Consider the following 26585-nt stretch of genomic DNA (forward strand, 5'->3'; position numbering starts at 1 on the left):
CCTACCCTACGGCATCCCTGCCAGAAGCAATCAGCAGATCAGGGATGAAGCAGGGAGAACAACAGCAGATATGGCAGAGAGCAGAGCAACAGATCAGGCAGGGAGCACAGGGCAGAAAGCAGAAAGCAGAGCAACAGATCAGGCCAAAGGGGATGGGAATGGCTCTTTGGGAGGGTGTAGGGCTTAACTTGTGGCATGCTTGCCAAAAAAGGTTGGCCCCCACTAGCATAGCACATTGGAATTACTCTGGATTTACTCCAATGTAAGTGAAAACAGAATCTGAACTTGATTGCATTGTAGAATAATTTGTTTTGGGGTGATTTGTGAGAGGAAAGAGTTCATAGTAGTGATTAGAGACAGGGACCAGTATCAGGAATTTGAATTTGCCAGTTTTAAATGTGTGATGCTGACTGAACGTCTGTACATCTCACTTTATATCTGTAAAATGGATTTTAAACTAATTAATTTTCCGAGAGAGATACCATGAGCATGATTAATTTGTATTACACACTTCCAAATCCTCAGATTCGGAAAAAAAACCCAAACCTGCACTGGGTGAATGACTCTGGGTGGATTTCAATGAGGTCAGAAGACTAGTCGGGGAGGCACTGAGGTCCCAGAGGGGAGGGGAGTTGGGAGTCCAAGAAGAGTAGTTGTTTCTTAAGGAGACGATCCTCCAAGCCCAAAGTGTGACAATCCCCACACGGATCAAAGGGGGCAAGAGTGCTCAAAAGCCCCCATGGCTCACCAAAAGCATCCACGAATGCCTCAAAGCCAAAAAGGAGGTGTACACACAATGGAAGGGAGGGGCCATCACCAAGGAGGATTATACCTCCTTGGCTCAAGATTGTAGGGGGGCTATTAGGAAGTCTAAGGCAGAGATGGAGCTGGGACTAGTGACCCAGATCAAAGTTAACAAGAAGTCCTTTTTTAAATACATAGTGGGTAAAAAGAAGGTGCCAAATAATGTGGGGCCTCTGCAGGACATGCCTGGTAATCTGGTGGTAGCACCAGATGACAAAGCTAATCTTTTTAACAGATTCTCTGCTTCCATTTTTCTGAGCAGGGACAGGGACATCCCCACACTGGGATTCCGGACGGACCCAGGGGAGGTTCACCCAGGCCTAGGGTCAGTGAGGACCTAGTCAGGGAACTTCTGGAGGGACTAGATGTGTTCAAATCAGCAGGTCCTGATGATCTCCACCCCAGAGTGCTTAGGGAACTGACAGAGGTCATTGCAGGACCCCTGGCACAGCTTTATGAGCACTTGTGGTTCTCTGGTGAGGTGCCTGATGACTGAAAAAGGGCCAATGTGGTCCCCATTTTCAAAAAAGGGAGGAAAGAGGACCTAGGAAACTATAGGCCCATTAGTCTTACCTCAGTCCTGAGGAAGCTCTTTGAGAAAATTATCCAGGAGCACATCTGCGAGGGGCCAGCAGGGGAGTTTATGCATAGGGGCAATCAACATGGGGTCATTAGAGGCAGGTCCTGTCAGACCAACCTCATGGCCTTCTATGACCAGGTCACAAAAGCCTTGGATGCAGGTGTCGTGGTGGACGTAGTCTTCCTGGACTTTAGGAAGGCCTTCGACACTGTCTCTCACCCCATCCTCATTAAAAAATTAGGCGTCTGTGGTGTCAACACCTACACAGTCAAATGGGTCACAAATTGGCTGGAGGGCCGCACCCAGAGAGTGGTGGAGGACGGGTCATTTTTGACCTGGAGAGATGTGGGCAGTGGGGTTCCCCAGGGCTCAGTCCTTGGGCTGCACTGTTCAATATCTTCATCAGCAACTTGGACAAGGGGGTGAAAAGCACCTTGTTCAAGTTCACAGATGACACAGAGATGCAGGGAGAAGTGAGCATGCTAGAAGAGAAGAACAGGTTACAACTAGATCTGGACAGGTTACAAGGGTGGGCAGATGAGAATAGGATGGGTTTCAATACGGACAAGTGCAAGGTGTTGCACCTGGGGAGGAAGAACCAGCAGCATACCTACAGGCTGGGGAACTCCCTTCTCATCAGCACATAGGCAGAGAAGGATCTTGGAACCACTATTGGGCCACAAATGTGGGGACGCAGTCAGGAAAGCTAACCGCACTTTGTCATGCATCCATAGATGCATCACGAGCAGGTCCAAGGAGATGATACTCCCCCTCTGTGTGACATTGGTCAGGCCGCAGTTGGAGTACTGCATCCAGTTCTGGGCGCCACACTTCAGGAGTGATGTGGACAACATGGAGAGGGTCCAGAGGAGGGCCACCTGCATGATCAGGGGGCAGCAGGGCAGGCCCTACGAGGAGAGGCTACAGGACTGAACCTGTTCAGCCTCCATAAAAGAAGGCTGAGAGGGGACCTGGTGGCCATCTACAAACTGGCCAAGGGGGACCAGCAGGCTATGGGAGAGTCCCTGTTCCCTCGAGCACTACTGGGAGTAACAAGGAACAATGGCCATACTTTGACTGACAGTAGATTCAGGCTAGATATCAGGAGGCTCTACTTCACAGTCAGGGCAGCTAGGAGCTGGAACCAACTTCCAAGGGAAGTTGTGCTTGCCTCTACTCTGGGGGGTCTTCAAAAGGAGGCTAGACAGCCACCTAGTTGGGGTCATTTGACCCCAGCATCCTTTCCTGCCCATGGCAGGGGGGGAGGCCAGATGATCTGTTTAGGTCCCTTCTGACACTACCAACTATGAAACTCTAAAAAGGATTTTTACAGATTATGGCAATAAGGGGCTGAACAGGGAAACCATGTTTACACAGTTACCAGAATGACTGTTTGTGAAACTTTCCATTCAGTTCAAGGATCCACTAGATAAGCCAAATGAATGTCCAGCAGGAGCTGAGATTATTTTAATTTTAAAATACCTTGCTATACTAAGCAACCATTACTTTGTGTGTTGTTTGTTTTGTTTAAAAGCTAACGTCATGCTTGCCATCCCTTTAGGTCAGAGGCAGGCAATTATTTTGGGTGGAGGGCCACTTACCGAGTTTCGGCAAGCCATCAAGGGCTTCAAGGGTAGCTCCGCCCCTTGACAGGTGCCCCACCCCCTGGTCACCATCTTGGGACTGGAAGTCCCACCCATAGCCCCTGACTTTTTCCACTGGAAGTCCCTCCCCTTACCCCCCCCCCCAAGAAGTACTCCTTTCAGCAAGAGTTTGGCATCTCAAAACCAAAAAAATCAAACATTTACTACAACATTCATTAATTTGATTTCAAAAAATATTTTTGTCCTGATTTACATGTGTTTGTGTAGTATATATGGAGGTGATTGCAGAATAGCTTAAAATGAAGTCTTAGTCTTGTATATTGTAGGGGGGTGTGGGTGGGTGGGTATAGGTTTGTGGGTGTGTGGCTATGTGGCATGTAGGGGAGCGTGTGGGTATGTGTATATGTGGGGTGAAGGAGCATGTGGGTGTGTGTGTGGCTATGTGGGGTGTGGGTGGGTATGGAGTTTGTGGGGGGCTGGGAGTGTTTGGGTGGAGAGTGGCTGGGGAGGGCTGTGGCATGTGTGAAGAGGAAGGATTTGCCCACAGCCTCCCTGCAGCAGGCAGTGCCCCCGCACAGCACTCCTCCAAGCCCAGGCTCTGCACTCCTGCTGCTTCTGGTCCCGGAGCACCAGTGCAGCCCCATACTGCCACTTGCTGCCACTTCCCCCCATCTGCTACCACTGCCCTTCTACAGCTTCCCTGTCCCCACCACCCCGCAGCTCACTGCTCCGACACTATGTCCCAGCTGTATGGCCGAGACTGCAGGCAATGTTCCTTCTAAGATGTAGAGGTCCATGAGCACGCCACTTCAGTCTGTGAGCACGCCGCTTCGATCCATGACCGTGCCGCTTTGGTCCTACCTCCCCCTTTCGGCACTCGCTGCTTCGGTCTGCCCCGCAACACCCAAAGCACCTTGTCGGCCTATGCCTTTGGACACAGCTGTAACTAGCACCCCCAAAATCAAGATTACACAGTTTAGGATTCTTCTAAGAAAAACAACACCATTTGCAACTTCTTTTTTTGTTTAATACTTTTAAATTCAAATGCCCCAGCCCCCACCTCTGGGAGTGAGGAGGCACATGGCATTGGGGCTGGGGAGCAGAGCATTTTCCAAGCACCGGCAGAGCCCGTGCCAGCCCCCAGACCCAGTCCCTGCATTGCCTCCAGGAGCGGAGCAGTTTCCTGACCCCAGCCCCTGCCTTGCCTCCAGGAGCGAGGAGGAATGTGGCATCAGAGCTGGGGAATGGAGCAGTTTCCTAGTGCCAGCAGAGCCTGCACCAGCCCCCAGCCCCCAGCCCCACCTCACCATGCCTCTGGGAGTGAGGAGACACACGGCATCGGGGCTGGGAAAGAGATACATGGTCTCAGGGAGGAGCCGCTGCCTGAGCTTACCTCTGGTAAGTGCCCCATGCTAGCCCTGGTGCTTCCACCATTGGTCTCTTCTAGTGTCACTTTTATGCTGCGCCTCTCCAGGCGGGTGTGCAGCATTAATAAGTTTGTGCGTGGCGTGATTTTAAAGTGTGTGCAGCTGCGCACGTGCACAGCTTGGAGGGAACCTTGACCGCAGGATGCAGCAGGAGCCAGATTGGCCTAGCTGGCACTGCACAGAGCCAGCTGATAATTGCAGGGGCATGCTGGCGTCTGCTGCGTCTTGTGGCCAGGAACCATGTGGTGCCAGAGTGACCAGCAGGGGGATGGAAGGGAGCAGTGGCAGCGGCGGGCAAATGGCTGTGGCAGGCAGGGAGAAGTGGCAGTGAATGGGCGCACAGAGCACAGTGACTGCTGGGCGGGAGTGCGGGGCCCACGCAGTGTGCCAGGGCCAGCACCAGCGGGGCTCAGAATGGGGCAGCAGGGCTCTGTGGAGCCAGGCCAAGCTGTGCCAGCAGAGAGGGGGGGAAGCTGGCCCATCTCCATCGAGCCCTGCCACCCTGGCCCCATGCTCCTGCTGCCCCGCTGTGGGCCCTGCTGGCCCTAGCCCCGGCACACTAGCGTGGACTCGATGCTCCTGCCTGGCTGTCACTGAGCTCTGCGTGCCCGCTCACTGCTCCATCCCCCTGCCAGCCATTCTGGTACCACCATTGGTCTCTTCTAGTTTCACTTCTTTGCTGTGCCTCTCCAGGCGGGTGCGCAACATTAATAAGTTTGTGTGTGGCATGATTTTAAAGTGTGTGCACGTGACTCCCAGTTGCAGCACCAGGACCACAGCAGCCAGCTTAGCCCAGCCCTGAGGACTGGGGTGATTGCCCGCAGTCCTCCCCTGCCTCCCCCATCTCCCCTTCTTATCTGAATTTCCCTCCTGCACAGGGAGTCAGGACAGCCCCAGGGTCTAAGGCCAGAAGCCTCTACTCCACACGGGACTTCTAGCAGGAGGTGAAGGGGGCGAGGCCGCCAGGCCTTGCTTCTGCAGCCACTTCATTTTCTAAAATTTTTAGGGGCCAGATAGGATAGCCAGGTGGGCCAGATCTGGCCCGTGGGCCATATTTTGCCTGCTCCTGCTTTATCTCCTTTCTATGTATAGGACCTCTGTTGCATTTCTGATTTCCGTGCTAAAAAAATTTCAGTTCCGCTCATTGATCTGGCTACCACCCAGATTTCTACATGAAACACACGGACTAAAGTAACACTGTACTACATGTGTGTGCCCAAGCACTGGGGTGCACAAGGTGACGATCTGATTCAAATTGTTATTTTGATGCAAAAGTCACGTTGCATTGGAAGGATATGCCTCTTTAGTTTCATTTTTATTTCTCTGGATTTATAAACACGAAGAACAAAACTGAGAAGCATGCAGATCACTAGTGATTGTCATGTATAGTCCTACTGACTCTATAGGTTTGAGTAAGGGATTTTCAATCTGGCTCTAAAAAGCATACATGTTCTCAGTGCCCATGGCATACCAGTAACTTTAAAATATACAGATCAAGAAAAAACACCAGCATAAATGAACTGAAGAGACACCTGACATTATGAACCTTAGTGAGCAGGCCAAGCAAATTAAAAGCTAAAATTACTTTTCCAACACAAGTCTTGGCAGTCTCCCTAGTTTTTAGCCATCTGTTGCAGGAGAAGATATGCTTATCAGCGTGTACTGAAGGTCAGGAGATTCAGGCTATTTAAGACTAAAGTGAGAAGCTAATCCCAAAGCTGCAGTGGCCTCCACAGGGAATGGCTTTCCAGCAGCCTATCTTCATGCTCATGATACAAAGTGAACAGAAATCTTTTCTGTAATGTCAATGGACTTTGGACCAGGTTCTATATATAAACAGAGCTCCAGCATAACTATTTCTACTAACCTCAAATGTGTCGGTACAGTATAGAGAAAGATTTTATGGTCTTGCTTTGTTATGATTTCTTCTACTAGCTTCCCCTTGAGTGCTACAGAAGTTTATGGCCATTTTACAGATGGGTAAACTGATCTATTGAGAAAGTCATGATCACATAGGAATGCCAGACCCCGAATGAAATCCAGGAAAGAGAGATTCCTTCCCCACTGTTGCACACACTTTCCTAGATTTTATTACTGCTATACTGTGATCACAGACCAACCAGGCCTACAGCATATGCCTACTCTCCTGCAATACCTGCAGTCTGATTTATCCACAATGTCACTGAGTGCTTTAACTTTCATAGGAGATTATTGTTGTAGAAATATGGCTTGCATATGTTCATGCTGGAAAGCTGTTTTTCTTCACATCAGGGGCTCTTGCTTTTTTTGAGTGTGTGAATCAAGAAGACTAAGTACAGTTCAGGTTCCAAATATCCTGAAAATGTGCCTATTTGGCCTGCAGGGCAAAATCTCTAACTGCTGATTCTGAAGTCAATGGACTTACACCACTGATGCACTGGGCTCACAGCAGGCAACATCCCTGTGCACATTTGAGTATGAAGCAGAGCAAAAGGAGAAAATCCTTTTCCAGATAGTTCTATGAAGCAGTTTCTGAGGCAATCGGCCCTGCTGTACCCACTGCCCTTCCAAGCTCACCCTTCCTCTCACTCTCTCTCCTCTCACTCTCTCATTCATCCATTTGGGGTTGGTTTTTGTTGTCGTTGTTGCTGTTGTTCTTTGCCCCTTCCAGATATTAGGCATCAGTAAATGTAGGATTAAGTTACTTTATGCAGTGCCTACCCCCTGGTGCTGGCAGGGGTGTGCTCACAAGCCTAGCAAGCTTCTTGCTGCTCCAATGAATACGTGGAGGAGAAAGTGCTGCTGCATAGGAACATGATCTCAATAAATTTCATAGAGGAAAGAGCATGCAAACTGTCAGTGCTTTCCCCTCAGGGGCAGCCATTGCATACAGTGCTTTTAACCCTCAAAGTCATTTTATAGCCGTGTTGATGTCTCATCTCCATTACCCCTAAAGGGTCGTTTTATTCTTAAAAAAAGAAAAAATTGAGAGAGAGAGGGATTCTGGATCTGATGCAGGGATTCTGGATCCAGTGCTGGGATCAGCTGGCTAGTCAAATCCCATTTCCAGTCAATTCCCATTTTGCCACAGGTTTCTGATACAAAAAGCAGGTGCAAAATAGTGTGATTAAGTTCTCTGACATTTGTGCTGACTCCATACCATGTTCACCCTGGAGTGCACTCATGCATCTGTTAGACGTCTGTGGCGCACACTTTCCTAAACCGATGCTGAAGCCTTTCTGTGAACTGAGCTTCAGTGGGAACTGCGCATTTGGAGTTGGACCACTAATTGCAATGTCAATCTCCAAGTAGCAGGGCTGGGCTGTAGGCACATGCTGGGATGAAGGAAGTGGAGAGAAGGTAGATATTTTCTGTTCTTTGGCCCAAAGAATCACTCTGTGGAGACCTTTGGCTGTTGTAGTGACTGTATGCTTTAGTCAGCTCTGTCCATAAGAAGACAGGGTGATCCAGGCCCTGACAGAGCTTATCCTGCTAGCTGTACTTCACCCTTTTCTGGGCCTTCTCTGCACCCCATCCCCACCCACACCTAATATACCATTGCTAGACAAAATTCCCTGATTTTGTTATCAAAAGCCGAACTATCAGGGTCTGCACCCTTGGTAGCAGTGGCAGGAGGATGGCGGCAGGGGCCAGGCTGGCTGCAGCAGTGCTGCCATTCATATGCCGCATTCAAGAGGGCTCCTGGGGCCGGTTTTCTGGTTGCCCACCCCTCATTATACTACTGCTCACCATGACCGCAACACATACCTGAGCACTGTTCTGTCTGGGTCCACAGTAGTAGAGAGATGGATAAAGAATATAAAACATCTCATTTGTACCAAGTTTTCCAGATGGCACTTTAGCAGCATGCAGTACAAGAGGTAGGAGGTAGCTTCTACCAGTATTGCATCTTTCATTATTCCCTCCTCCTTTGGGACTAGGGACAGACATTCAAAAAGCCTGAGCCTGAATTGATTCAACCTTTGCAGGTTAGTCTCACCTGGCTAGGCTGAACTGGTTTGTAACCATACAGACTTTCCCTCTGGACTAAGCAAATGCAGGCACATGTCAGAAGCCAGGGGGCAATAGAACAACCCCCATTCCCTTTCATAGTGTTGAGCTGAAGTGGGGCATGGCCAGGCCCTGGCAGGATGCTCTGATTAGGGAGGGGTTCCCCTCCCTCTTGCTGCTCCTGACCAGGGAAGGAGCCAGCAGGGAGTTACACAACATTTAGTTACACAGCAGGGAGTCACGGGGGGGAGGGAGTAACACAGCATTTAACACCCCATCAACAAAACAAATGCCTCTCTCATTAGTTCAAGCTCTTCTTAAACAGCTTTTTCCAAGGAAGGAAAGGAGGGATATTACCAACCTGTCAATTAGCTCCAAAAAGCCCTAAGCAGACACTGTCCTGTCTGCCTATGTCCTGTCTGCCTTATACAGACACCTCTCGGTGTTAGCTAGCATACCGTATGCTGGCTACGTCCCTGCAGTGGGAGAGGGGAGGGGGAATCCCTGCTTGAGCAGGGAGTGGGGGGGAGGGGCAGGGAGAAGCCAAGCAGAGGGGCACAGCCAGCCCTGCTCTGCAGCAGACAGCTCCACCCAGGGCTGCAAAGCATCTGGGATGCTGGGGGACTCTGATTTAAGTTAAGCCAGGAAGGGAGCTGGGACAGACATTGCATAAACCGGTTTAAGCCATATCAGTTAAGCTGAATACTACATTCAACCAAGTTGATCTCAAACCAGTTTCAGCCATTTTCAAACTGGTTTATGTGCAGTGAACATCTGTTCTGTTACAGACTTAAACTAGTTTCTGATCATTTAAACCAGTTTATGTGTAATGTCTGTCCCTAGCCTAAGGGATCACAAGGCATGTGAGAAAACAGAAGTGAAATTGAACTGAAATTGAATTGAAAGTGTTTTCATTGGATTATATGCTCAATTGGATTATATGTATACAAATCACACTCAAAGCTGTTGTCTCTTATTCTTTGTTATTCCCCTCTTTCATTATTTTCTCCTGTTCTTTATTTTCAGTACTTCTTTAGAAGCATTTTTCTTTACTTCATATATTTGGTCTTTGTTTGTCTCTCTTTCCTTTTGTTCTTTCTCTGAAACTTGTCTATTTAATATTTCTTTCCCACTGCTTTTTGATGTTTGTTCCTTTGTTTTAATTTACCCATCCTGATTTGCTACTTTTTGGCTTCCATGTGTAGTTTTTTAATTGATTATTGACTTTATTATTTGTAGCACAGTAGCTACCAGGACTATCTTGCATTAGTAACAAAGCAGATTTAAAACAAAAATATACATTTCCACTGCATTTTTTTATACTACCTGATTTATTTACTAGCCTGTTTCCCTTCGCAGTTGAGATGCGTCCTGGTGGACTCAAATCCACTAGTGGATCCATATTACAGGAAGTTCACAGAAGCTCTCAAAATCTTTGCTTTCATCAGGGCTTCATCAGGTAAGATGATCTGAACAGTTGTGCAAAGTATGAAGCATCTTCAAATCTCAAAGTCTGTAACACAAATGAGGATTTCTATTACTCCTACACTTATGCTCACCGTGTTGCAATATCAAGCTGTAAAGGCAAAAATGTATTAATAGTTTTGGGTGATGAATTCAGCAAGCTAGATCAGGCCTTCATTGGCTTCTGCAGACTTGACTACTCAGTACAAATGTCAAATTTACAGGAGCCATTTTTTCCTGCATCAAGATGCAGTGTGTGTTGATACACAGAGAGGAAACTTCTGTAAATAAATGACCCTTCATAGAGCAGCCTGTAGCTGGTCTAATGGATCACTGGTAGGCCTTGAATTTTCTTAGCCATTCGTTTCACCCCTGCTTAAGAATTCATGGCTGATAGAAGGACCAAACTAGAAAAAAACAAACACATCCATTCCTCAGGGGCTTTCATCTTTTTCAGGCCTTCTCCAACTGCTGTTGAGTTTTTGTTTCTTAGTTTGTTTGAAAATATTGAATCTTTGAGCTTAAGGGTTTTTTTTCACAATACTTCCTGGCCATGTTTCAGTTAGGGAAGACTTATATAAACAACACAAAGCAAATGTTTGCCATTACTTTCCAATCAACATGAGGGGAAATGGAGCAAATATTTGGTGCACAGAGCCTACCTTCTGGAGAGATGCCTACGTGACCTTATGCAGTGCTGTGCCAGCAGACCTAATTGAGGTCTAAGGCCAGGTACAGGCATTACACTTTTACTGGTAATTTTTACTTTTACTGGCTCAGAAACCAGTCTATACCCGTAGCAGAACAGAATTTTGGCACACGTTGACTTGTTTAAAAATGGCAAAACTCAATTTAAGAGTTGCCTGCCCCTTCAACCCCTCACCAAAGGGCGAATGTGTGTTCTGTTCACTACTGATCGAAATTACACCATTTACAGAAAGCCACATAACTTAGATTGATTCCACCTCAGGCTTTTTGAATGTCTGTACCTACCTTAAATGATCTAGTTCAGGTACTGGGAACATGGTTTGCTGTGCAGGGCTAACTGGCTGACATCATGCTAACGCAGCTATTTTATGCCATGTCATTTTGACTCCAAATGTGCCTCTCATGCAACTGTCACATCATCCCACTGAAAACTGCCTAAAAAGGCTCAGCAGATTCAACCACTACCACTGGCCCATGGAATTATGGCTGAACAGAAGCAAAGGCTCCAAGAGGACCTCAAAAGGGATATGTCTGCACGCCTCCCCTAGACACACCCAATAGTATCAGACTCTTGCAATACCAATGTTGATAATGCTATTGCAACCCAGACTCCAGACACCAAGGACTTACGCAAGGCTGGGCTGCCACAGCTAAACTGCTGCAAAATTTGAGTTTGTTATTGTGTGAAGCCACAAGTTCAACCACCCTTTTGGTATGCAGGTTATGACTAAACTGCCATATAAAAAAATTGGCATTGCTCTTTGTGGTTGAAAAGAATTCTGAACATTTAACAAAAAGGAGGAAAAAGAGAGAAGCGCGGAATTATAAAAGCCAACCTTCTGAACATTATTTAGCATTGACACATGCTTCTCAGATGAGCAGACATCCACATGCCATGTACTCTGTATCTGTAAATAAATCAGCGGTTAGGAGATAATACAACATTAAAGAGAGGTAGTTGGCTGCATTAGCCTGACGTCAGGAAGAAAGCTGGGTAGATTTGCACCTGGCGAACTAACTAAATCAAGAGCTACATAAGCTTTCATAAGCTGCAGCTTACTTTATCGGATGCAGAGAAGGGACTACAGATGAGGCAGCATAGGTCCTGAGCTTTACAGATTGGCAGAACGTGTTGTGCACTCTGCAAAGTGCTTCTTCTAGCAGCTCTTTACATCAGCTCTGAAAAGTGAGTGGAAAAAGTGCAATGGGATGTGAAAAGCTCTTCTTCTGAAGTGCCCTGCTCTCCAGACCAATGGAATGCCAATTTCTGTCAGCCCTCACACGAGTGCAATGAAAGGAAAGAGATGCTTCCCTTACCCTGTTGTATGGTCTGTGCAAGAGCCATGCAGAATTCTGTTCACTACACTGCTTGTGTACAGGTAAAGGCCCAGCCACTTAGTTGGGAGTATAGTGAAGTCCAAAGCAATGTGTGCACTTCCCCTATGGAGCGTGGAAGCCTGGGTACATTGCCTTGGGGGGAGGGGGCAACTTTACACTATTTACTGCAAGCTGAGTGCAAATTGCTCAGTCTATGCCAGAGGTAGCCAACCTGCAGCACGTGTGTTATAAGGGGCAAAGGAAGCCATTTTGTGGAACATGGCAAACTGGGGAGGAGACAGGCAGCACATTGGCACATAAGAGAGGATGCAGAAAGCAGAGCTGCAGATGGGCAGGGAGCAGAAAGCAGAGCAGCCAATCTAGTAGGAGAGGAGAATTAGACTGGCACTTAGGTGCTAGGGACAGACATTCAAAAAGCCTAAGCCTGAATTGATTCAATCTTTGCAGTTAGTCTAACCTGCAAAACTTGAACCGATTTGGAGGGGGATACACATTCCCTTTTCATTCCAGAAATGCAGGCACATGCCTGCAGTGGCTCAGGCTAGAAGCTGGGGACCGCTAGAGCAGCCCTCCCTTCCCTTCCATATTGCTGAGCTGATGGGGGTGAGGCCAAGCCCCGGCAGGACACTCTGATTAGGGAGGGATGTAAACCCCCCACCCTGCCTGCACTGTCTCATGCTTTTCTCCGCTGGCTGCTCAAGGGGCAGGAGTATTGCCAGACCCCAGCCCTGTGCTAGCACTCTGAGGCAAAGCAGGGGTGTGCAGTGCATGCATCTGTTGGTGATACTGAAGTTTTCAACCTCCCTCTCCATGTCTACAGACCTGTCTGCAAACCTAACAGGGCTGTAAACCCACCAAGGGGATGATAAAACCACAGTGTTACCAACCCTTTAGCAAAACAAAAGCCTCTCTCATTAGTACAAGCTCTTCTTAAACAGCTTTTTCCAAGGAAGAAATGGAGGGACATTTCCAGCTGACCTGTTGATTAGCTCGAAAAAGCCCTAAGTAGACACTGTTCTGTCTGCCTGTCCCAGTGAAATTGGAGACACAGACATGGACACCTCTTAGCATTAGCTAACACAGCACACATGGGCGACTGGTGCCTCCTGAGTCAGGGGGGCACTTGCTCCCCCAGCGGCCAGTCACCCCCGTGCACCCCCTATGCATTGCCACTGATAGCACATGTCATGGGTCCATGGGGCTGTGCTGTGGGAGATTGGAGGGTGGAAGGGGGGCGGGGAATCCCTGTTTGAGCAGTGTGCAGTGAGGAAAGCTGGGCAGACCCTGCTGTGCCTGCAGTCTCCCCCAGAGCTCTGGTTAGGGAGGAGAGGGGTGGGGACAGCCTATTTTCTGAAGCAGAACACAGCCTAGCCCAGCCCAGCCCAGCAAAGCATCTGAGATGCTGGGGGACTCTGGTTTAACTTAAACCAGGAAAGGGTCTGGGATAGACATTGCATAAACTGATTTGACCCAAATCAGTTAAGTCTGATACTACATTCAACCAGGTTTATCTTAAACCAGTTTCAACTATTTTGTAACTGGTTTATGTGCACTGAACTTATGTTCTGTTACAGGTTTAAACCAGTTTCTGATCACTTAAACCAGTTTATGTGTAATGTCTGTCCCTAGCCAGGGAGGGTGTGGGGCTCATTTGTGGCATGCCTGCTAAAAAGGTTGGCCTCCACCGGCCTATGCCATAAAGACAGACAAAGGAAACAAACATACAGCACATTATTGCAGCCACCGCATAATAAGAAACCTCTTGTGTCCCGGTCGTCATTTTAGCTTTAGCAGAAGTAGTATGAATTCTATTTGTAGTAATAGTACTCGCATGCCTTACAGTCATGCCTCCAAGATTTCAACTCAGATCTAGGTTGCAACACACTAGGCACTGATCTAGTTAAGTTTCCTTGAACTGCCTAAATATTTTTAAACATCTGAACACCTACTGAACTACACTGTATCTGTTTGATATGTTTTCCAGTAAGAAAGAATAGAAATCAGAGTGGATAGCCATATGCAGAACATTAATTCAAAAGATAATGGGAACAACTTTGCAAGGGGGAAATTCAATTCACCTTAACAACAAGGAAGCTGTTTTTTAGCAGTGACACCTGAAGCGCCCAATACTCCACTCCTGCAGAATTAACTTCTGCATACAATGGCCATGATGTTTTGTCAGGAAATGAAGAAAACAAAGATTTTTGAGGGAGATTGGCCAACAAGTTACTTAGCCTTGTCCCCCAGGAGGATTTGTATCTCATCAGTGATCACAATGCCACTGACTCAGTGTTCCTGTTAAAACCAGTAAATCACCATAGTGATAAGGTATCTTAGGGAGGGGGGAAACAGTCCCTTTTTGTCAAAGGTGACCCACCACATAGTTCTATTTACGCTATAGCTTGCATTACGCCTAGAGGACACAGAACAAAGCACAGCCTGATATTATCTCCTTTGGTTTCATAATTTCCATGGAAACCTTTTTTCTTTTTTTTTTTTCTTTTTTTTTAGTTACCTATGATGAAAGAACCAAAGAGGGGAAAAGCATGCACTTGAAAGCACTTTCACTTTGTATTTCTAATGTTCCTGTTTGCTGCCCACCCGGGAGTTATATCCTTGTTATACTTCATGGCAAGTATCCAAAAAATGTTTATCTTCCCACAAAAAAAGTGAGCAACTGTCTTCACCACTGACACTAAGTCTAAAGCGGTTAGATAAGGTGCATCTATATAGCCACTGCTTGCATATATCAGAGATCAAGACTTCATTGTGCTAGGCATTGGTCAAAAGCATATTCAGATACAAACCCTGCCCCAACTTGCTCACAACCTACGGAGACAGATGGAGAACAGAGGTATGACAGATTAAATGATGTGTCTAAAAATCTGACAGAAAATCTAGGGTGGAGTCAGGAATCTGGTGCTGCAGGCATAAAACCAGTCCCCCGCACTTTATTATGGGCCAGCTTCAACTATAAAAACCATGCAAATGTCTCATCCTCGGCAAAGCAAATAATGTCTGTTGTTTCAGAGGGGGAATTTAATGTTGTAAAGACACAATGTGCTACATGAATCAACATCCAAGGGAATAGGTACCCTTGGGATCTAGAACGTAGGTAACCCAAGGGAAAAATACTGCGGAGTTGTACAATAAAACAGTTAACCTTTCAAAAATCACATCCCATTCACAGTGAGGTAGAACAATAGGCTTGAGCTCTGAACCTCCTCCCTTTAAAAGTCAATGGCAACACTCCCATTATCTTCAATGAGAGCAGGGTCAGGCCACTAATGGGTACATGTTAACACAGGCTGCAATGGTTTAATTCTAAGATCAAAAGGGAATCTTTTCATACCAAAAAAAAAGGTTGTGCAGGCAGGGATTAGAATTCTTGCCTGCAGCTGCCCTGTTTGGGTTACAATGCCATGAGGATCAGCGATCAGAACAACACAAAGCGGGAGGCTGCAGGAAGGGCTAGGAGCGAATTCATTAGAACTCACACAGAGCAAATTCATTTGCCCAGGTTTGTTATTATCGCCGAATTATTTGTTTGGAGGGACTTTGTGGGGGTTGCACATTTTTGCACTGTTAAAAACAGCGTCTCACTGGCACCTCTCCTTTAGAGTAATAATGGGGGGAGGGCGGGGGGAGTCATTTGTCCTTTGCAAAGAGCTGTGTTCAAAATTCTCTTTTCTATATGGACAATGAACCCTGTTGAGTGGCCTGTCCCTAGAGCGGATCAGAAAACAGAACACAAGCTGTGGGAATTACTTGTTTTTCATTAATGTTTCATTTTGATGAAAGTTTTCCCACCCATTTCTATCTGTCAGTAATAACAGGTCTCCAGCAGGAGTGATTCTGTACCTCCGTGTGGCTCCCATCCAGCAAAGCACTTACACCTATGCTCAGCTGTAAGCGTGAGTAGTCCCATTGAAGCCAGTGTTAAGAACCCGTGTCTTTTCTGGAACCAGAACCCACATATGCACCCTGCGAGCCCAGTCTTTGCTCATATGAATATTCACGGTGAACTTCTTTTAGGATGCTTCTATGCTTAAAGTTGAAAATAGGGACTCATATGTGCAGGACTGGGGCCAAAGTTCTTATACTAATATTAGCTTTTGTACAGTGCTTTCTTTTAGCAGAGCTCAAAGTGCTTTACCAAAGAGGTTAGTACCGGAGGTTAGTACCCAAGGCCACTCAACTGACAAGTAGCAGAGCCAGAGCCATGAATAGACTCCAAGCTATTTATCCACCTAGCTGCACTGCTGGTTAAAGACCCTCCCACTGGTCCATCCCCCTGCCTCTATTCCAGCTATTGCACTCTTGATACAATATATACATGTATTAAGACAGGACATCTGTTTCATGGTAGTAATAAGATTTTTTTTTAATCCCTCGGTGTTTATAACCTGACTGGAAGTTCAGTCAACTATATGAAAATAACTTAAGGAATCAAACACTCCCACCAAATCCACAATTGCATCACTCAAAACCAAAACCTAGAGATCTTTCAATGCACAAACAAGTAGTGGGTATGTGCTTGTACATGCACACAAATATATTCTGATCTAGCATTTGGACATGCACTTTTCAGACATACCCTTTTCTGCTATAAATTGATGTAGCTTCACTGACTTCAGTGAATCTGCAAAACGGTGCTGCCTGCAATTTACTGAACAACATTTTATATATTTAAAAGAGAGAGAGAGAGAGAGGATTTATTCCTATTCTGTTGTTTGAGTTAAGTGTATTTCAAGAAAGTCTACAAGGAATGCAGTTGATTTGATCACATTTCTTATAGGAATCAATTTTATTATAGCAGGATGAAATTACAATCGCTCAAATTGTGTATGCTATCATGCCATGCATGTCGAGATAATTTGTTTTGACTTAGTTTAAAATAATCATTTTTAGATAATAACACATTTTCCTAACAGTCAATTTTCAATATAACATCCTATTGCTTAAGAAGTGAATTTTTCAGACCCACCGTAGCTCTATATCACATTCTTTCTCCACAAGAATGAATAGAGGAAATGTGCATACCAGAAGAGCCCAAATGAAATAGCTTTAGAAACAATAATAGGTATGTTCTTATATAAACAGGTAGGTCTTTGTTCTGATCAAAGTAAGAGCTAACCATTCTGGGGCCGATTCTCAGCCGGCGTTGTTAGATTCTGCTTCACTGAAATCAATGCCGATTTACACCAACTGGGGGGATCTAACCCCTTTACCTGCCACTGTGACCGCTTCTTAATAAGAAATAAACAGGCCAAACAGGCTCCATTTCATTGATTTGATCAGGAAAGTGAATTTTCCCCATCCAGTTTTTCCATCCAGTTCCTACATTTGCACATGCAGCTTGGATGATACAAAAACAAAGAACACGCACATTCAAAATGAAAGGCCAGAGAGGAAGATTTGGTCGCTGGAAATGAATCAAAGCCAGAGATGCGTTTTCATGATGGGCTCAAATGTGCTGGGTGCTGTGACACTTAAACAGGGCAGCCCAGCTTTGCTTATAACAATGAAAGCTGATCACATGTCAGTCCCTTTCATTACTATTTAGCTCAGGCTCCCAGCTCAATGCACCTCCAATCAACCTTAGCAAAACCATTAGGGGAAAGGGATGACTAGCCAGGCAGCATATTTGATTCTTTGGGAGATCTGGACACGATGGCAGAAAATATACAGCATCTAACAAAAGTTCTGAACTGAAATGCAGTGGAAGCAATGCTGTGGGCACGTTTGCTTTGCCGTGAAGCCAATGAGAACTGCAGACGGTTGTGGCTGATCTCCCATAAATAAGCCAGGGGTTACGTATGAAAAATAGAAACAGTGATTTCTTTCTGTTAATGGATGGTTCAAGCACATACCTTAAAAATGAAGGTTTGTTTCATTGCACTGCAGCCCAATGTGCAACCCTTGTTCCATGCCTATTACCTGCTGCTGGAGGGGTGGGGGGTGTTATAAGGCAGGACACAGGAAACAGATCCAGGATGTAGTAATGTATCTTCACAAAAGGGAGCATAGATTAAGACTGAGCAGACAGATCCTGCTTTGAGGAGGAAGACAGTTCCCTCATCTGAAATAACAGAGGAGGAGACATCAGGCAAACAACTTTCAGCATGAGAAAATGCTTTGCCTGGAGTTGAGAGCCTACCAAAAAAAAAAAACCAGTGTTGAAAGAAAAATGTGGGTAAGCCATAGCTTGTAGTCTTTGCCGTCATATTTGCCCTTTACATGCCATGCTTCTAAAACCAAGAAAAAAATGAAACTTGACTGGCTCGGTGGCACGTCTACAGGTTCATTAATGCGCTTTTGGTAATGCACAATAAATTTAGTACCTCTGGGCATTTATACACATACACTGTCTGTTCTGATGTGCTGGAGATCTAGTGCGAAGGAGCAGACTCGATTAACCGAGCCCCACCTGCGTCGCCTGTATTTGACATACCAGCGCTGCGTTGCCTGTATTTGTATAGATGGCAAAATGCACATCAGTGCTAAGAAAATAGCAGCGGTGTGCTTTTGAACTAAAACACTTTCGATGTGTTAGTTCAAAAAGCATGCCGCTGCCATTTTCTCAGCACTGAAGCACATTTAGCCGTTCATACAAATGCACGTGCACTTTTAGAAGTGCACTATACCAGGCACTTTTAAAAGCACCTGGTGCTGCAGTGCAAGCATGTGTACAAATGCCCTCTATGTACCCCTAGCGAGGTACTAGAAAAAGGTATGTTAGCTTATTTCAATGTGCATTACCGAAAGTGCACTTTTTATGGTGCTTTACGGCACATTAAAATAGGCTAATGCGCATTAAACCACATGTATAGATGTGCCCAGTACGTGGCTGGGCATAAACTGTATTTCATTGATTTGCCAAAATTAATTCTTCCATTTAATGGGCATTGCTGTTCCTCAGCAAAGCAAGAAGATAAATTAGAGAACAAAAGTCTGCTCAATATTACCAACAAAAAATGAACTATTAATTCCCGCTCAAAGAAAAGGGAGAAGGAACACTATCTGTGCTCTATGAAGATAAGAACTGAAATACAGCTGAACTGTTATGTGAAACCAAGGTTAGGTTATTTAAAAAATATATGTATTTAATGACCATATGCAAAACAATCTCACATGTGATTATAGTCATTTTATGTGAAATTCCAATAAAACTCAAATTATATTTCAGAGGAGGCAGAAGACTGTTGCCTTTGGTCCAATAGCCAAGAAATCAAAAGAAGTTAATAAAGGGATAATGGTGAGGGACTTCTGTTGTTTGAAATTATCTGCATGCAATAACTTATTAATGCCATAATATTCCATTAAGAGCTCATTATTTCTTTGTTTGTGTGATGCTAGGAATTATCAGGGGTAATGTTTGTCCACCACACAACACAGCAGAAAATGAAAAGCTGCTGGCCCTGTCCTTAAGTTCCATATGCAAGCTCGGAGTTCGGATAAGGGGAAATATTTGCATTTTTCTTCCAGTGCCCTATGTCTCAACAAATAAAAATGCACAACAAACAACCTCAAGTAACTGCTGAGCCCACTGAAACGGGGTCATTATACATGTCTTAGAGTTCAGGTACATGAGGCTTGGGGCTAAACCTGTTGGGGCTAAACCTGTTTGATGTGCCAGTGAGAGCTGTAGACAAGAAGCAACTGAAATCTTCAGTTTCTGTCAGTTCCATGTTCATTCAAACACTCTGAATGAAAATATAAGATTGTTACTTGCTCTATGGACCCACAGCAAGCTGTCAAGGGAGGAACTCCTTTAGCCATACCCAGTGGGTTTTAGAGATAAGAGCAAAATCTGCAAAACCATTATTTGTATCTCTCCTCCTAGGCATGTGGATGGGGAATAGGTATGTAAAGGTGCTGCTTTCCCCACTGAGTTGGAACCTGCTGGGCCCATATCCCACATGGGGAGTGGAGAAAGAAAAATAGCCCACACTGAGTAATGAATGCCCCAGTTTCATGTCCTTGGGTTCCCAACCAGAGAACAATGTTGATCATTAAGGCTAACTACAGACAGTCAAAAAGCCGGAGGATGAATTGAACTAATAAACAAGTGAACAGACATTCACTTTTGATTCTGGAACTGCAGCCACATGCCTGCAGTGGCCCAGGCCAGAAGCCAGGGGGGTATGCCTCCCTGCTTGGCTGGAGCAGACAGCCTGGGCCAAAGCTAGCCGGCCCACTCTGTGAAGGGGGAGCTTTGTGGTGGAGGTGCAAAGCATCCTGGGATGCTGGGGGACTGTGAGTTAACTTAAATCTGGAGGGGATCTGGGACAGAAGTTCAATAAACCATTTTAACCTAAATCAGTTAAGTCTGGTACTACATCCATCCAGGTTTATTTTAAACTGGTTTGGGCCATTTTGAAAGTGGTTTATGTGCACTGAACTTCTGTTGTGTTACAGATTTGAACTGGTTTCTGATCACTTGTATTGGTTTATGTGTAATTTCTGTCCCTAGCCAATCAGATTCCTCCAGTGCTGGAGTTAGAAAAGAGTAAGGGGAGAGAATAGCAACACGAAGGGATATAAACAGCTGCCTCCCTGAAAGCAGAGGTTAAGTTTGTTGGTTGGTGAACATTGGCTGGTTGTTCTGCTTGTTTAGTTGTGGTGGACATGTAGGTTACTCAATATGGAAACACGAAGAATCCCTTGAGTTGTTTACATGTTTGGTTACATGGAACGAGGACACTTTGGATTATAGCACCCTGTCATCACAAATTGGAAAGTGTTTTGCCTGAGAAGCACTGAGCATTTTTCAAAGAGAAAATTAGTTCACCCTGTATCCATAGCCTATCATAGAACCATAGAAAATGGGAGTTGGAGGAGACCTCAGGAGGTCATCTAGTCCAACCCCCTGCTCAAGCAACTAGATCATCCCAGCCAAGGCTTTGTCAAGCCAGGCTTTAAAAACCTTCAAGTTTGGAGATTCCACCACACGTCTAGGTAACTTCTTCCAGTGCTGCACCACTCTCCTTGTGAGAAAGTTTTTCCTAATATCCAACCTAAACCTCTGTTACTGCAACTTGAGACCATGGCTCCTTGTTCTGTCATCTGTCACCACTAAGAACAGTTTAGCTCTGTCCTCTTTGGAGCTATCCTTCAGGTAGTTATCAAATCCCCTCTCAGTCTTCTCTTTTCCAAACTAAATAAACCCAATTCCCTCAGCCTCTCCTTGTAAGTCATGTGCTCCAGCCCCCGAACCATCTTTGATGTTCTCCGCTGGACTCTCTCCAACTTGTCCACATCCTTTCTGTTGTGGGGCCCAAAACTGGACACGGTACTCCAGATGTGGCCTCACCAGTGGTGAACAGAGCAGAATAATTGCTTTCCTTGATCTGCTGGCAACACTCCTACTGACACAGCCCAGTATGCTGTTAGCCTTCTTGGCAACGAGGGCACACAGTTGACTCATATCCATCTTGTTGTCCACCGTAAACCCCAGGTCCTTTTCTGCAGAGCTGCTCCTTAGCCAGTTGGTCCCTAGCCTGTTCTGGTACGTGGGATTGTTCCTTCCTAAGTGCAAGACTTTGTACTTGTCCTTGTTGAGCCTCATGAGATTCCTTTTGGCCCAATCCTCCAAACTGTCTAGGTCACGCTGAATCCTAGCCCTACCCTCCAGTGTATCTACCCCCAGCTCGGTGTCATCCACAAACTTGCTGAGGGCGCAATCCATCCCATCTTCCAGATCATTAATGAAGATATTGAACAAAACCGGATCCAGCACCAACCCCTGGGGCACTCCATTTGGTATCGGCTGCCAGCTAGACATTGAGCCATTGATTACTACTCACTGAGCTTGACAATCCGGCCGGCTTTCTATCCACCGTACAGTCCATTCATCCAACCCATACTTCCTCAGCTTGCTTGCAAGAATGCTGGCCTATGAATGGTGAGGTGTAGCACCAGGCAGAATAATGCCACCAACCAAGAGGAAGTAGCATATTTCCTGAGAGCCACATGAGACTGAGAAGATTACTATCTCAGAGAGTTTGGACAATGCACATCCTTCTGCCTCCAAAAGAGTAGTACAGGGAAGCAATAGGACCTGCTCTTCCTGGTTCCTCGCACCAGGATTCCCTGGTGTCCTTTTACCCCACACGAGCACTGAAAGAAGCAGAGGATAAGAAACAGCCATGCACAATGTGCTTAAAGCATCCCGTGTCTCTGCTCTCATTCAGACACACATTAAATGTTAAGACTCACATTTAATTAGGCATGCCAAGCTGAAAAGGCTGTTGTCCATTATAGCAAACCTCTTAAAGCAATTAGTGATAGATTTAGGGAGTTACTGCTCTGCCAAAAGTGCCAACAAAAGCTTTAGAGCAGGACATGCTGGTGCTAGTGGCAATACAGATCTATCGATCGATCCAATCCAGCAAGCACTAACACATGGGTGCACCTTAAGGCATGGGTGGTGTTCCACTGAAGGAATAAGACTTGGCCTATTTATGCTCCTTGCTGGAATTAGACTTTTACATTTGACGGGGGGCAGCAGAGGAGCAGTAGCTAGTGCTAGGAGCCACAATCATGTGCTGCCTAATCCCACCCCAAGACAGCTCCATTCTGTGCCCACATCTGTACTTAGAAATAGCAATGCAAGGTGACGGAAGAAATAAAGAAATTAAAACAACTCTACTTTATTAACATCCCTAGGTAGTATGGGGAATCAAAGGACTCCTAGAGGCCGTGAAAAGTTAACAGATTCTCTAACTCTTTTTTCCCCCCTTGACCTCAAAATGGCATCTGATCATCAAGAAGACATGTCAATGGAAGACCACAGCAGTTGTGAAGGACCAAGACAAGCCCTAGGCTGCTTTAAAGTGCATTGTCTGGATCATGTGGCCCTGGTACCGTGAGAAACATTTGCAAGAGGTGAAAGTTGGAAGCCACTGGGGTACTGAAGACAGTTTCCATCTCTTGGTTTGTTATTAGGTTAGAGTATTTGGACAGTCCTTCCTATAATTTTGGTCTAATGTAGGTATTTCAGTATTTCCACGTTCTGCTCCACCCTCACCCCCTTGTTACAGTGATGTTTGTTGACAGCTTCATGGTTTTTCAAACTTATTAGAAACTGGTTTAAACCTCTAACAGAACAGACATTCAGTGCACATAAACCAGTTTCAAAAAGGCTGAAATTGGTTTGAGATAAACCTGGTTGAATGTAGTACCAGACTTAGCTGATTTGGCTCAAACTGGTTTATGCAATGTCTGTCCCAGACCATGGTCTACTTCATAGGGTGATGGAACATGAACGGTATGTATGGGGACAAAATGAACAAAATATAGATTTCTGTTTCCCAACTCCTTTCTTGTTAAGTGAGCTTCAGGGTTGTTGTTTTTTTTTAAATGATAATTTCTAGGAATTTTTGAGGCCCGCTATAGGTAAATTTCAGACCTGATGTGGAAGTGCTGTCTGAGGAGTCTATTAGAACTGGTGCTAAAAGGGAAGAGGGAGGGATTTCTTCACTCCTCGTGAGCTGGTATATGGTTATGTTTGTAAGAAAACCAAATCTTTGAAAGCCTGGGCAGTGCTATTAAAAGCCTGAGGCATCTAAAGTGTCTTAGCAATCTGTTCTTTCCCTCCCAAACCTCTCTAGTGATGCCTTATCTATGCCCTACTGTTCACAACTGGACCAGTTCGAAATGCAATTTTTCTTCATCCGGGACTCAGCTTTATACAAGAACATGAGCTCAAAACATACCTGTGTTGACTTGTGAGAAGGTGCTAGGGGTAAAGGGTTGAGTAGACCTATGACTAAACAGAAATAAAGACAAAAAGCATTGAATTGATCATCTTGAATCAATTAATTGAGCCTCTCTGTACTTCTCTGCAGTGGGCCTAAAATGCAATGCCCAGAAGTATAAGTGACTTGCCCAGATCTCCAAGCAAATCGGTGGGAGAATTCAGAAATTCCAGTTCTCGGGCGATGTCAATAGCAGTTTTACCTTCAAGAACAGCAGCAAGGGCCCGGAATAATTCTTTGCGATTAGGTGTGAACACGTGCCTAGGAACGCACATGCAAATAAGGTCTTTTGTACTGCGAGGTCAGCTCCAAGCTGTATTTCAAGTGAAATACTGCAGAAGTGCAGCTTGCTTAATAGCAGTACAGCAACCTAAAGAGCTGTATGCAAATGCCTGCTCCACTTCTCTGAAGTATTCCCTGTCGGCAGACTGCCAGGTTCACCCTGAGCCCCGCTGAAGTCAAAGGCCTGTCTGCTTTGGAGAGCTTAGATGATCAGGGCCTGCTCACCTCGATATTTTTAGAGCCATTTCTCACCTTGGCAAAGCAGATGCTCCCATTGTTAAAAATGACAGGAGGCCTTTAGAACAAAATGCTGCCTTTAACCTCTCTGAGGTTTGCTCTGAGGTTCAAGGAGAAGAGCGCAATGATTTAACTGTGCTATATCCAGGAATGTGATTCTTTCATAGCTCACGTGGCACGTAAATATAAGTCAATACATTCAGTTTCTGTGTAAAAGGCAGCAGGGGATGGGTATTTTATCTTATTAATCATATTACAGTCAGACAGGGCCCTGGACAACTGCCCTCCCCCAAAAAGGCAAAGAAAGAGAGCACTATTGTCCCCACTTCCCAGATGGAAGACTGAGGCAAAGAGAGAGTCAAGTGCCTTGTCTTTGCTCATGTACAAAGCTTCCAGCGGAGCTGGCAACTGGACCCAGAATCAAGTCTCAAAATCTCCTTCCCCCTTATTTAACTCAGTAGAGACAGCTTTCAGCGTCTCTCCTAGACGCAGAGTGCTCTTGAGCGTCTAATCTCATTTGCCATCAAACTATCTGGCCATCAAAGGATAGCCGGTGCAGCTAATGTAACCAGAGGGAAGGATTATTACACTGCAGTCCATTGAAAGATGATTACAGTCCAGAGGACCTCAGATTAAAACTAAAGATTGGGGAGGAACAGAAGCGGAGCTGTACAATTTGACCTTGTTCGGCAGAGGGGGGTGAGGGAAAGAAGTAGATTTGCTTTAGAAAATGCCGTCTCCCATCCAGACAATGACATAGCAGAATTCATGTTCCCGAGTCTAGGCAGTCAGACTGTACTAATACTTTGCAATGCTATTAGCATAGATTTTTTTTTTTTGCAAACCTTTGAGAAACAGACGCCCTCTCCTTGCCCCACTTGGAGCTGCAGTAGAATGAGAGAGAGGGGAGGGTGGGGGGAAAGAAAAGGGCTTTTGGTTGAGGTTTTCCTGTTACTATCACTGTAGCATTTATTTAGCCAATCTCTTAACTGTGACGTCTGGAAGGCTGGATTCATAGCTCGCTCATAATATTTAACACACCCACCGAAGGCTGGAGCTGCAGCGCTACTAGTCCAACCAGTCTCCAGCATTCAGTGGAGCTGAAAGGGGTTTTCACTGTGCACCTGCCAAAGATCTCTCTCTCCTCCCCGCCTCTGCTTGCTTTCTTTTCTCTTTCCTTTCCTTCCTTCCTTCCTTTCTCTTTTTAAAGGACAGATCTGTAAGCGCAGGCAGTGATCAGAGACCGGAGCTCGCTTCCTAGGAAGAACCGCTGCTGATTTCTCCTGCTAGTTTCTCTCCTCTCCTCTCCCTCCTTCCGAGCCCATCTCCGCCGCGCTGCAGCAGTGCTACCCGGCAGTCCGGAAGCCAACAAGCCCAAGCCCGGGCAGACAATCCCAGGCAACCCCGCTCGGATACAGCAGCCACCTGGATGTGATCCTAGGTGCCAGACCCCAAGCCCGGGATGCGATGGATGAAGAAGCCGGATCCAGCCTGAGAAAACCCTTCTCCAGCCAATGTTTATAAACAGTCTAGCAGAAGAGAGAGAAAGCAAGAGAGAGAGGGAGGGGGGGTCCCACTGCATCACTGCTCCATCTCAAAGGATAGCAAGCAGCGTTTTCAACCCAGCCAGATCTTGTGGATGATTTTTTGTTTTGTTTCGTTTGCCCTTCTTCTCTTGAAACCTTTTTTTTTTTTTTTTTAATTATGATGCTGATTGTTTCACAGGTTTGATGAATGTGATGCCTCCTCGGCTATATTTTTTTTAGCTCCATCAGATGTGCGCGTCTCTTGTTGCAGCCCGAGCCCTCCCTTGCCTCTCGCTCCCACGAGCCCCGTACCACCAGCACCAGATCCAGGTGTGAACAGATGGGTTTACAAATCGGCATGCCGTCGCCGGGGTTTTCCTATTGATTTGAAGCACTCGATTCCTCCTATAGCTATCTATCTATCTATCTAGCTATAATTATTGTTATTATTTTGGCTGAGCTCCACGATTCAGCCCAGAGACATGAGGACCTATGGCTCTTAGACTCTCCCTGGCCGGTGCCGTACTGACTCGATCGCTTTTTGGTTGCGGTTGATCCCAAAAGGAAAGAGAGGGGGGGAGGGAGGGGAGAAACAAAACAAGAAAATAAAAAGGAGAGGAAGGATTGACCCTCGATAAGCTTTTTCTGTGAAAGAGCCCTGTGCAACCCCCCTCCCCCCAGCCTTCCTGAGCCACCTTGACCATGAAGATGCTCTTGGTCCGCAAGTTCCGCGTGCTCATCCTGATGGTGTTCCTGGTCGCCTGCACCATGCACATCATGATCGACCTGCTCCCCAAGCTGGAGAAGCGGGCGGCCAAGGCGGGCTGCTCCTGCTCCCACGGCGCCGACGAGGAGGCGGCGGG

The 26585-nt window shown here is 46.0% G+C and overlaps 1 long non-coding RNA gene across 1 annotated transcript in view; it reads right to left on the reverse strand.

Moving 5' to 3' along the window:
- LOC106722790 overlaps positions 1 to 18342 on the reverse strand; it is a 27422-nt gene extending 9080 nt beyond the window's left edge. Inside the window, exons 1-3 of the long non-coding RNA XR_003096294.1 lie at positions 17789 to 18342; positions 11638 to 11756; positions 9732 to 9918 (exon numbers count right to left, since the gene is read on the reverse strand). This is a non-coding gene — a long non-coding RNA (uncharacterized LOC106722790). The remainder of the gene's footprint in view (positions 1 to 9731; positions 9919 to 11637; positions 11757 to 17788) is intronic.
- Positions 18343 to 26585: the final 8243 nt, after the last annotated feature.

The sequence above is a fragment of the Alligator sinensis genome, unplaced genomic scaffold, assembly GCF_000455745.1.
Source record: "Alligator sinensis unplaced genomic scaffold, ASM45574v1 scaffold1084_1, whole genome shotgun sequence".
Lineage (NCBI taxonomy): Eukaryota > Metazoa > Chordata > Crocodylia > Alligatoridae > Alligator > Alligator sinensis.